This window comes from Heterocephalus glaber, unplaced genomic scaffold (genome assembly GCF_053883595.1).
Source record: "Heterocephalus glaber isolate CG9 unplaced genomic scaffold, H.glaber_assembly_v1.0 deba00001733, whole genome shotgun sequence".
In the NCBI taxonomy this organism is placed as follows: domain Eukaryota; kingdom Metazoa; phylum Chordata; class Mammalia; order Rodentia; family Bathyergidae; genus Heterocephalus; species Heterocephalus glaber.
Genome location: NW_028258444.1, coordinates 693,628 through 705,442, shown reverse-complemented (window position 1 = coordinate 705,442; position 11,815 = coordinate 693,628). Strand labels below are relative to the sequence as shown.

Genomic DNA, 11,815 nt, shown 5'->3' with positions numbered 1-11,815 from the left:
AGTGTGTCAATGACCTCCTGGTGGTGACTTCAACCGATAAAGAATGCATTGCAGCCACGGAGGGGCTCCTGAAAGCCCTCCAAGACCTGGGATATTGGGTGTCTTGGAAGAAACCTCAGCTCTGCCAGACCAAGGTAACCTACTTGGGCTATATTCATGAAAAGGGAAAGAGGAGGCTGGCAGAATCGAGAGTATCTGCAATTCTCCAGATTCCGAAGACAGGCTCAAAGAAACAGGTGCGAGAGTTCCTAGGGGCGGTTGGCTATTGCAGGATTTGGATTCCTGGCTTTGCTGAGATTGCCAAACCCCTGCATGAGGCCACTGCAGGAGGAAATACACCCCTCGAATGGACTGAGGCTTGCCAGCAGGCATTTCAATTGCTTAAGACTGCACTTGCATCGGCACCAGCCTTGGCATTGTCAGACTTAAGCCCTTTACACTGTATGTGGCAGAGAAAAATGGGGTAGCTAAGGGAGTGATTACTCAGCTTTTGGGGCCATGGAAGCGGCCTGTGGCATACCTCTCAAAGAAGCTCGACCCAGTGCCCCGAGGGTGGCCTACTTGTTTGAGGACAGTAGCAGCAGCAGCTGGTTTAACCCAAGAGGCTGACAAATTGACCTTTGGACAGGATTTGACTTTGATCACTCCCCATGCCATTAAGCCCTTGTTAAATAGCTCACCTAGCAAGTGGCTGTCTAATGCAAGGCTGTTACAATAGCAAGGACTCCTATTAGAGCAGCCATGCATTAAGTTTGCCACCACTGCTAGCCTCAATCTGGCTACTCTACTCCCAGAATCTGATGAACAAATGCCCATCCACGATTGCCTTGAGACTCTTGAAAACTTGAGGGGAGGACGTCCAGACTTGATGGACCAGGCCCTCCCCCATGCAGAGATAACATTTTATACTGATGGGTGCAGTTTCATTAGAGATGGTGTATGGTATGCTGGAACGGTGGTGGTCAACCAGGACCAACAGGTGGAATGGGAGCAGGGGCTACCTCAAGGGACCTCAGCTCAGAGAGCTGAGCTGATTGCCTTGACCAAGGCTCTGGAATTGGGAAAAGGAAAAAGGATAAATATATTCACTGATAGCCAGTATGCTTTTGCCACCACCCACATACATGGGGAAAATTATCAAAATAGAGGACTGTTGACCTCTGAAGGAAAGGAAATCAAAAATAAGACTGAGATATTGGCATTGCTACAAGCAATCTGGTTGCCTCGAGAGGTCGCCATCATCCATTGCTGCGGGCACCAGAAGGGGCTTAGCCCCGAGATGACTGGTAATAATGCTGCTGACCAGGCAGCAAAATAAGCTGCCCAAAAATCAGTGGGGAAGCAAATGGTTCTGCTTCCCACACCGGTACTCCCAGAAAAACCTGAATACACAGATAAAGAAGTAGTGGAAATGAACAGGAGACGCTGGACTCAAGGAGAACATGGATGGTGGATGACTAAGGCTGGAAAGGTGATGCTCCCAGCTGCTGTAGCATATAAGTTGCTGTGAGAACTACATGAGTCCACCCACCTTGGCGAGAAAAGGATGATGGCTGCCCTGCAACCTCATTTCGTCTGCAAGAGATTAGCCCCCAAAGCCCAGAACATGGTGAGATGATGCCCCACCTGCCTCAAGGTAAATGCAAATCGGGTAACCGGGCCCCCTGGGGTCCAACACAGAGGACTAACTCCAGGAGAACATTGGGAATTGGACTTTACTGAAATGAAGCCGGGCATGTATGGGTACAAATACCTGCTAGTTTTTGTGGATACATTTTCAGGATGGGTAGAAGCATACCCCACTAAGAGGGAGAGAGCTGAAGTAATGGTTAAAAAGCTCCTGACAGAAATAGTTCCCCGTTTTGGTTTGCCCTTAGCTCTGGGGTCCGACAAGGGTCCAGCCTTTACAGCTAAGATATCTAAATTAATTAGTAATATCCTTGGAATAAAGTGGAATCTACACTGCGCCTATAGGCCTCAAAGTTCAGGACAGGTAGAAAGAACAAATCGAACTTTAAAGGAGATTCTGACTAAATTATGCTTGGAGACTGAACTAGGTTGGGTAGAGCTTCTCCCTTTTGCCCTCCTCCGAACGAGGTGCACTGCCAAGCCTCCCCTCAATCTGTCCCCCTTCCAGATTGTTTATGGGTGATCCCCCCCAGTCATTCCATTAATAGATGTAGGATTAAAGGAAAAGTTTTCCCACCTTTGACTCCTTAAATCCTTAAAAGCAGTTCATCAGCTTCAGTCAGAGCTACATGAGACATTAAAAAAGAAAATGACTAGTCCAAATGAAAAACCTCTACAACATTTACCCTATAGGCCAGGAGATTTGGTTTTTATTCGCAGGTTTGATTCCAAGACCCTGGAACCTTGTTGGAAGGGAGCGGTTCCTGTTTTCCTGTCAGCTCCCTTGGCGGTGAAGGTGGCTGGACATTCTGCCTGGATACATCGCAACCATCTGAAAGCAGGACCCCCCCATGGATGTCAAAAAGGACAAATGGAAGGTTATCAGCCAACCAGGCGACCAAAAGCTAAGATTGGAGCGGGTTGGGGATGTTTCACCTTCATGATAATATTCTCTGGGACACTGGCAGTATTGTCCCCAAGAGGACTAGATCACACACAAAAAATGTATGGATTCAATTGGCAAACTCACTTAATTTGTCTGAATTCTATCTAAATGTTGATGTAAATTTCCATCATGTATTGGGGACATGCCTCATGTTGTAAACCTAAAAATGCTGTCAAATTATATACACTGAAGGTAATTATGTCAAATAATACCCAATGTGCTATGTATGAAAATTGTACAGCCAAATGTCTGAGGATAAAATGGTCAGAAGGGATGTCCTGCCATATAAAACAGAAAATTGTATATAACAATTGCCATATCTCCCTGCCAATGGGATGGTTTTATACCTGTGAAAGAATAACCTTCAATTATATTCCAGCCAATTTAACCAAGACCCGTTGCTGCTTGAGTTGTCTAGCTGTAGTGTTACCAGATAGAACTGATTTGATTGTGCCTAATAGAACTAGACGATGGTCACCTTACACTGCACCACAATTATTCAACTCTTTGTTCAAAAACTGATGTTCCAGACACCGCTATCTATAGAACAATCTACAAAACATCTGCTGACCATCAGGACATGTCAGGCTAATTAACATACAAATGTAAGACCACTAATCTTTGTTCCCTCTTCTGTAAATTTCACCTGTTAACTTCCCTGCAACCCCCTATAAAAGAGCCTCGGACTCTGGGTTGATCACCTCTCTAAGCTACTTTGCTTTGGGAGTGCTGTCTGGCCAGACTAAGGTCTGTTTTACTTTCCAACTTGTCTGGTGTGTTCCTTCCCAGGGGTTCTATGCTGCAGTCAGCTCCTCAGAGCGTTTGGTAAGGCCCTTGGTCATACATTCTGGAGGCACCGCTGGAATCCCTGGGTGTGCTTCACTACAGTCAGCTCCTCGGAGCGTTTCGTAAGGACAGTGGTCTTACATTATACACAATTAAGATGGCAACTGAGTTCTTCCATTTCCTATTATTAATGTCATATATTAGTCTAGTACATCCTGTACAAGTAGTGAGCAAATATTGATGTATAATTACTAACTAAAATCCCCCTTCACCCCTTGCTTTCCACAACAATCTGCAGTCCCGTCCGGGTTGCCACATTGCATTTCATTGTTGCATCCCTCAGATGCCTCTTGACCGATATTTTCACAATTTTTCCTTTTTTTGTTTTGTATGAGCTGACAGTTTTGAGGATGACTGAGCTAATATCTTATAGAATGTCCCTAAATTTAAGTTTTCCTGATGTTTCCTTCCTGAGTAGATGAGGGTTACATGTTTGGGTGTGTGGCTTTCTGCAGGTGTTCCATGTTCCTGACTGCACCCTCATCCTGGGTTCTCCAGTGCACCTTTGGTTTAACTCTCACAGCTGCCTGCACTGCCCTCTCAGGGACACCCAGTCTGGCCTGCCAGGCCTTCTTTTGAAACTTGGGTGGAAGCCTTCCTGACTCAACTCTTGGGTTCTGCATACCTGTGAAAACAGCACCCCGTAGATGACACAAAGTTCCACCACTGGTTCCAAGCAGTCCTTAGGCCTTTGTGTATCATGGCTGCAGAAGCATCCATGGGCCTGGATGGCTGAGCACTGTGAACTGAATGAATCCCAGGGAACCCACTGAAGTCACCCTTCTCAAGCAGGGTGCCCTGGGGCTCTCCTCTCAAAACAAAGTCTTTCCCTTTTGCAACTGTGACCCTTAGAATGGTTGGGCCTTGTGGGTTCCTTATATGTCTTCAAGGCATCTTTTCCATTGTCCTATTGTAAAGTACTTGGATTCTTTTTAATGCTAATCTTTGATCCAACAGGCTGTCCATTGCTCCATCTTTACATGCCTTTTTTTTGGGGGGGGGGGAACTGAAAAGTTTTTAAATGGGTGTTTGCTCCTCATTTTCGGCACAAACCTGGCTAAAAGTAGCAAGCAACATCCATGCTACAGCCTGATATTTAGGCTACCTTGATATTTTCTCCATCAGATGAATGATTCTTCCACCCTTAGTACCAGTCTCATACAAATCTCAGGATGTGAACACAATACAGTCATATTTTCTGCTGGAGCACAACACACATGGCCTGGATCCAACTGCCACTGGCATCCTGCTTCTCAACTGAAACCCCCCTAAGTCTGGCCTTTCTCATCTGCAGTCTATCCACACTCTGGTCTTCTGAGCTCTGACCAAAATCTTCCACCAAGCTCAGGTTATAGCATTCCTCCAATGATGGTGATTTGTTACTTTGTCAAAGATGAGGTGCCTGAGCATGTCTGGAGTTATTTCTGCATCTTCTAATCTATTCCACTGATCCTTGGCTCTGTTCCTTTGCCAGTACCATGCTGATTTTTTCACAGTAGCTTTGTAGTAGAGCGGAGAGCGGCAGCAGGCTGGTGTCGGAGGAGCTGCTCCTGGAGGTGCACTAGACTCAGGTGGCCGGGCTCACCAGCAGGGACTTGCTGAGGTCATCAGGAACTTCCGAGGGCCCGCTGAGGCTCAAGTGCGTCCGGCGAGGTGAGAGGCGTGCGTCGTCTGCGTGTGGCGTCGGAGTGGGGTTAGGCGTGTGGCATCAGCGTGCGGGGTCAGCGAACGGAGTCTGCGTGTGGCGTTGGCATTTGGGGTAGGAGTGCGGGGTTGGCGGGCATCGTCGGCGTCAAGTTCGGCGTGCTGCGTCAGCGTGCGGGGTAGCTTTTGGGGTCAGCGTGCGGCGTAGGCATACGGCGTAGGTGTGCGGCGCACACGTGCGGGGTCGGGACACGGGGTAGGTGTTACGTGTCAGCGTCGGCAGGCTCTCCGAGGCCACCTTGCCCAGCTGCACGTCAGCAAGGTAGGGGAACTGGCCGTTCTCCGCGCCCCCCCTGTGGACTTTGCTCTTCCAGTGGCTCTTGTTCCTCAGGCTCCTGGACATGCCAGTGGGCTGGGTCGCCGCGGCTCCGGAGGGCCTGGGGACAAGGACCGCGAGGCTGCGCTGTGGCGTCACTGGCGCGGAGGAAGCCAGGCAGAGCCTGAGCAGCATTGGGCAGAGGTGGGCAAGGCGGGGGCGGGGCGGCCTGGCCCTGGGGCCGCTCCTGCGGGGGCGCGGTGCATGGGGAGCTCGCTAGTTTTCTTTATTCTTAACATAGGCATTTAGAAGGGTGAACTTTTCTTGAAGTACAACATTTATATTTGTATTTTTAAATGTAATATTTATGTTTTGGTATTTTAAAATAAGTCCACATCATAAATATAATGTAATAATTAAGGAAAGCTTTAACAGTAGAGTCAGGGAAGAGGAAAAAAATAAAATTCACCATAATCCTGTTTCCCAGAAATGAAGAACTGCTATTACCATATTTGTTTGCCTTCCTGCATTTCCTTACTTCTAGGCATTATTTTTTAAACTACCTAATATTTTGCCTAGTTTTAGTAATTCGCACTGATTTAAAAACTATACGATGTTTTTCCTTTTTGAAATCCTTACGAGGCTTTTTTGACTGGTTGAAACTGATTATTTATATTTTTTGTTAAGTCTTCTACTTTAACTGGAAAAATAGGTACAATATTTTTGTAAGGTTCAGAGTTTAGACTTTGTAATGAATGCATATATGCAACTTCATTCATAATACTGTTTAAATAACATATCTTTTTTCCTTGCCCTCAGCTACCTGTCAAAGATTCACTAAATTATGTTGCAATTGCCAGCTCTTGTGTGTCTGTCACCTTTCCTTTAGTATTTCTGTTTTCCATTTACGTAGACTCTGCCCCTCCTTTCTCTCATAATTCTGGATTGTCTTCATTTCACTCTTCATTTTGTTCTCTTTCATGCCTTTGCATACTTTTCTGATATGACTGTTACTATTTTCCATGTTAACGTATAAATCTTTTCCCTCTTCAATCTTTCTAATGTTATTTAGGTTTATTTCTTATAAATAGAATATAAGTTGATTTTATGAGGTACAAGGTGATAGTGTGTTTTTTTGTTTTGTTTTGTTTCATTTAGTTTTTGGTAGCGGTGATCAAACTCCGGACCAGGTTTTTGTGAGGCAAGTGGCGGCACCACTAAGCTCAATTCCTGGCCCGGAGATGGTGTGGTTTTCATTTTCATTTTCCCAATAATTAGTGGTATTAAAAATCTTTTGTGTGCTTATTTCCAAATTTCTTTGGAGAAATAAGTATTAAAATTATTTGCTTACTTTAAAAGCAGTTTTGTTACGATGAATTTCCTTGGATAAAGTAATGCCTCAATTCAAGAACACTTCTCTTTGCAAACGACTCGGTTCCCAAACAAAAGCATTCACAAATTTTGCTTCCATTTACAAACTCCGCATCAGGTGACAAACATGACCAGGACCATGTTCTTCAAACAGAAACGCAAATGCAGCTCTCTTCTCCAAAATGTAAAACAAATTAAGTTGAAAAACCAAGGCACCACTGCATTTTGGATATTAACCTCATATTAGATAATATTATTTGCAAATATTTTCTCCCATCCTGTAAATTGTTTCCTTACACTCACAGAAATTAGTTTTTTCCTTAAATTCTTTTATTGGTACAGCTTAGGTATACAATAAGTTTACATTTATCATTGGGTGCTTGTACCTGAAAATGATGTATCTTGGGTCTTATTTTTTCCCCACTACCTGTGCGCCCTTCACCCCCTCCAGCCTCCCTATTTACATAGATTTCATTTCCATTTTTTTTTCTTTTCTCATAATTTTTCCTTTCCCTTCTTTCTTTTGCCCTACACCTCCCTCTACCCCCTACCCCTTTGGACCTTTTCCTATTTCAAACTAACAGTTATTCATTTTATACATTTAAATCCTTAATTACACTTTAAGTTTCTCACACTAGAGAAACTGTTTGGTCTTTACACGTTTGTCCTATTTATTTCACTTTAGAGTATGGCCTCAATAAGCATCCATTTTGCTATAAATGTCTCTAGTTCTCATTCTTTATGGCTGAGTAGTACTTCATTTTATAAAAAAATCCCACATCTTTATCCAGTTTGCAGTTGATGGGCACTTGAGCTGTTTCCTAGCTTTAGCTATTACAAACTGTGCTGCTATAAATATGGGTGCACATATATCACTGTAGTATGACTGTGTTAATTCTTTGGGGATGATACCCAGCAGGGGAATAGCTGGGTCAAATTGGACCTCTAGCCCTAGTTCTTTGAGGTATCTCTATACTAATTTCCACAGTGGTTGCACTAGTCTGCACTCCCACCAACAATGGAGAAGGGTTCCTTTCTCACCAGACCCCCGCTAGCATTTGTTACTGGTTGATTTCTTCATAGCAGCTATTCTTTGTGGGGTAAGGTAGAATCTCAGTGTTCTTTTCATCTGCCTTTCTTGAATAACCAGTGATGTTGAACATTTTTTCATATATTTATTTGCTGCTCTTGCTTCTTTGTCTGTGAAATGTCCATTTCAGATGCCCATTTTTGAATTGAGTCTTTGAAATTGAGGGGTCTGATTTTTTTAAATTCTTTATATATTCTACATAGTAGTCCTTTGTCGGAGGTACAGCTGCTTAAAATTTTTTCCCACATTGTAGGTTGTCTGTTAACTCTGTTGGTGGTTTCTCTTTCAGTGCAGAACCTTTTTAATATGATGAGATCACAGTTGTTGATTCTTTGTGCTAGTTCCCGTGCTACTGAGGTTTTGTAAATAATGTCTTTTCCTATGCCAGTATCTTCAAGAGTTCTTCCTTATCTTCCAGCAAGTTTAGTGTTTGTCTTAATATTTAGATCTTTAATCCACTTTGATCTTCGTTTAGTGCATGGTGATAGGTATGAGTCTAGTTTTAATCTTTAGCAGGTTGAAATCCAGTTTTTCCAACCCCATTTATTAAATAGACTATCTTTCCTCCAATGAGGGTGGTTGTCTCCTTTGTCAAAGATGAGGTGGCTGAGTATGTCTGAAGTTGTTTCTGCATCTTCTAATCTATTCCACTGCTCCTCGGTTCTGTTTCTTTGCCAGTACCATGCTGGTTTTTTATCCCAGTAGCTTCATAATATAGTTTCAAGTTGGGGATTTTGATACCCCCAGCCATGTCTCTATTGCCTAGAATTGCTTTTGCTATTCTAGGTCTCTTCTGGTTCCAAATGAATTTTTGAATTCTTTTCTCTAGTTCTGTGAAGTATATTGTTGGAATTTCAATCAGCATTACATTAAATCTATATAGCAGTTTTGGAAGTATGGCCATTTTCACTATATTGGTTCTTCCTACCCAGGAACAAGGGATGTCTTTCCATTTTCTTATATCCTCCTCGATCTCCTTTTCCAGAGTGCTATAGTTTTCAACGTAGAGGTCTTTTGCTTCCTTTGTTAGATTGACTCCTAGATATTTCATTTTTTGGATCCTATTGTAAAAGGAATTGTTTCCCAGATTTCTCTCTCAGGGAGTCTGCTTTTTGTGTATAAGAAGGCTATTGTTAAATGAAAAAATGGAAACAAAGGCTTTGTAAATAGGGAGGGATGGAGGGGTTGAAGGGAGGGTGGGGGGAAAATAAGAACCAAAAGATCATGTAAAGGTGCATATCTCCAATGATGAATGTCATTCTATTGTACACCTGAAATGTACCAATAAAAGGATATGTAGAAGGCTGTTGTTTTTTGAGTGTTTACCTTATATCCAGCTGCTCTACTGAATCTGTCAATTACATCTAAGAAGTCTTCTGGCCAAGTTTTTTCGATCTTCTTTGTAAAGTATCATATCATCAGCAAATTATGACAGTTTAACTTCTTCCTTTCCTATCTTTATTCCTTTTATTTCTTTCTCTTTTCTAATTGCTGTGGCTAATGCTTCCAGAACTATATTGAACAGGAGTGGTAATAGTGGGCATCCTTGGCTTGTTCCTGATTTTAGCATGAAAGTTTTCAATGTTTGACCATTTAGTGTGATGTTGGCTGTTGGTTTTTCATAGATAGCCTTAATCAGGTTGAGATAAAGACCTTCTATTCCAATTTTCTGTAGGGTTTTTATCATGAATGGATATTGTACTTTGTCAAATGCTTTTTCTGCATCTGTTGAGATGATCATATGGTTTTTGTCCTTGGTTCTGTTAATATAGTGATTACATTTATTGATTTATGTGTGTTGAACCATCCTTGCATCCCTGGGATAAATCTGACTTGTTCAGGGTGTATGATCTTCTTGATGACCCTCTGTATTCTGTTTGCCAGTATCTTGTTGAGGATTTTTGAATCTATGTTTATTAGGGAGATTGGCCTGTAGTAGTTCTCTTTTTTGGTTGGGTCTTTCCCTGGTTTTGGAATCAAAGTAACACTTGCTTCCAGGAATGAATTTGGAAGTCTTGCTTCGCTTTCAATTTCCTTGATGAGTTTAAAGAGTAATGGCTATAGTTCTTCTTTAAATGTCTTGTAGAATTCAGGAGTGAAGCCATCAGGACCTGGGCTTTTCTTTGTTGGTAAATTTTTTTATTACATTTTCAATTTCACTCATTGTAATTGGGGTGTTTAGAATTTCCAAATCTTCTTCATTAACTTTGGCAATTCATATGTATCTAGGAATCTGACCATTTCTTCTGTGTTTTCCATTTTATTAGAGTACAGGTTCTCAAAGTAGGTATTGATGATCCTCTGGATTTCTGCTGGGTATGTTATTACCTCACCTTTTTTGTTCTCAATTGCATGGATTTGAGTCTTTTCTTTCCTTTTTCTGATATGGTTGGCTAAAGGTTTCTCAGTTTTATTCTTTTGAAAAACCAACTCTGTGATTCATTGATTTTGTTTTTTGTATCATTCTCTTAGTCTCCGTTGCATTTATTTCTGTTCTGATCTTTATAATTTCCTCTCTTGTATGAGCTTTGTGTTTGTTATGCTCTTCTTTTTCTAGGAGCTTGGGGTTCTGCATTAGTTTATTTATTTGTGTTTTCTCAATGTGGTCATTCACTGCTGAGTTTCCCCCAAAGAACTGCTTTCATTGTGTCCCACCGATTCCTGTATGTTGTACTGGCATTATCATTTACTTGTAGAAACTGTAATTTCTTCTTTAATTTGCTCTGTCACCCAGTGGTTGTTCAGGAGGGTGTTATTCAATTTCCAGGTTTTTGTGGGAGTTTTGCAGTTTCTCATGTTATTGATCTCCAATTTTATTGTGATATGGTCCGATAATATACAAGGTGTAATTTCAGTTCTTTTACATTGACTTAGATATGTCCTATGAACTAGCATGTGGTCTGTTTTGGAGAATGACCCATGTGCAGCTGAAAAGAATGTGTCTTCTGATTTTGTAGGGTGGAACACTCTGTAAATATCTATTAAGTCCATTTCTTCTGTAGCTTGTTTCAATTCTTGAATTTCGTTGTTAATTTTTTGTCTAGATGATCTGTCTATTTGTGATAGTGGGGTATTGAGGTCCCCCACTATAATTGTATTAGTGCTTATTTGGTTTTACATGTCCATTAATATTTGTTTTGTGTATTTGAGGGCATTGTACGTTTAGGATTGTCATCTCTTCCTGGATTGTTCCCTTCACATGGATGTAGTGAACATCTTTGTCTTTCTTAATTAGTTTTGCTTTGAAATCTACTTTGTCTTCAAATAAGTTTGCTACCCCTGCTTTTTTCTGGGTTCCTGTTGCCTTCAGACCCGTTTTCCATCCTTTTACTTTCAGTCTATGGATTTCTTTTTGAGTTAGGTGTCTTTTTTGTATACAGCATATTGCTGGATTTTGCTTCTTAATCCATTTTGTCAGTTTACTTCTTTTGATTGGTGAATTGAGGCCATTAACATTGATAGTTATTATTGACAGATATTGACACATCCTTGTCCTGATGTTTTACTGTTGTTGGCTCTTATTTCTTTTTCCCCCTTTCCCTTTAGTTTCTCACCTTGTCTATTGTCTTCCCTCTTTTGGGCCTCATGGAGTTGTGACCTTCATTTTTTTTCTAGGATATTGCTTAGAATTGCTTGGTGTGCTGGTTTGGTGTCCATGAAATTTATCAGGTGTTCTTCGTCATGGAAGTATCTAATGTCCCCATCGATTTTGAAAGATAATTTTGCCAGATACAACAGTCTAGGTTGGAAGTTATTTTCTTTTAGGGGTTGAAATACTTCACTCCAGGCTCTCCCTGATTGGAGGCTTTGTGTTGAGAAGTCTGCTGTGATTTTGATGGGCTTTCCTTTGTAGGTGATTTGTTTCTTTTCTCTAACTGCATGTAGGATTTTGTTCTTCTGTTGAGTTCCTGGGATCTTGAGTATTATAGGTCTAGGTGTACATTTTTTTTTGATCGTAGCTAATTGGAGTTCT

The 11,815-nt window shown here is 41.7% G+C and overlaps 1 long non-coding RNA gene across 1 annotated transcript in view; it reads left to right on the top strand.

The window, feature by feature from the left end:
• The first annotated feature begins 4,466 nt into the window (after positions 1–4,466).
• Positions 4,467–11,815, top strand: part of LOC147821452 (uncharacterized) — a 148,464-nt gene continuing 141,115 nt past the window's right edge. The window contains exon 1 of the long non-coding RNA XR_015446976.1: positions 4,467–5,387. This is a non-coding gene — a long non-coding RNA (uncharacterized LOC147821452). The remainder of the gene's footprint in view (positions 5,388–11,815) is intronic.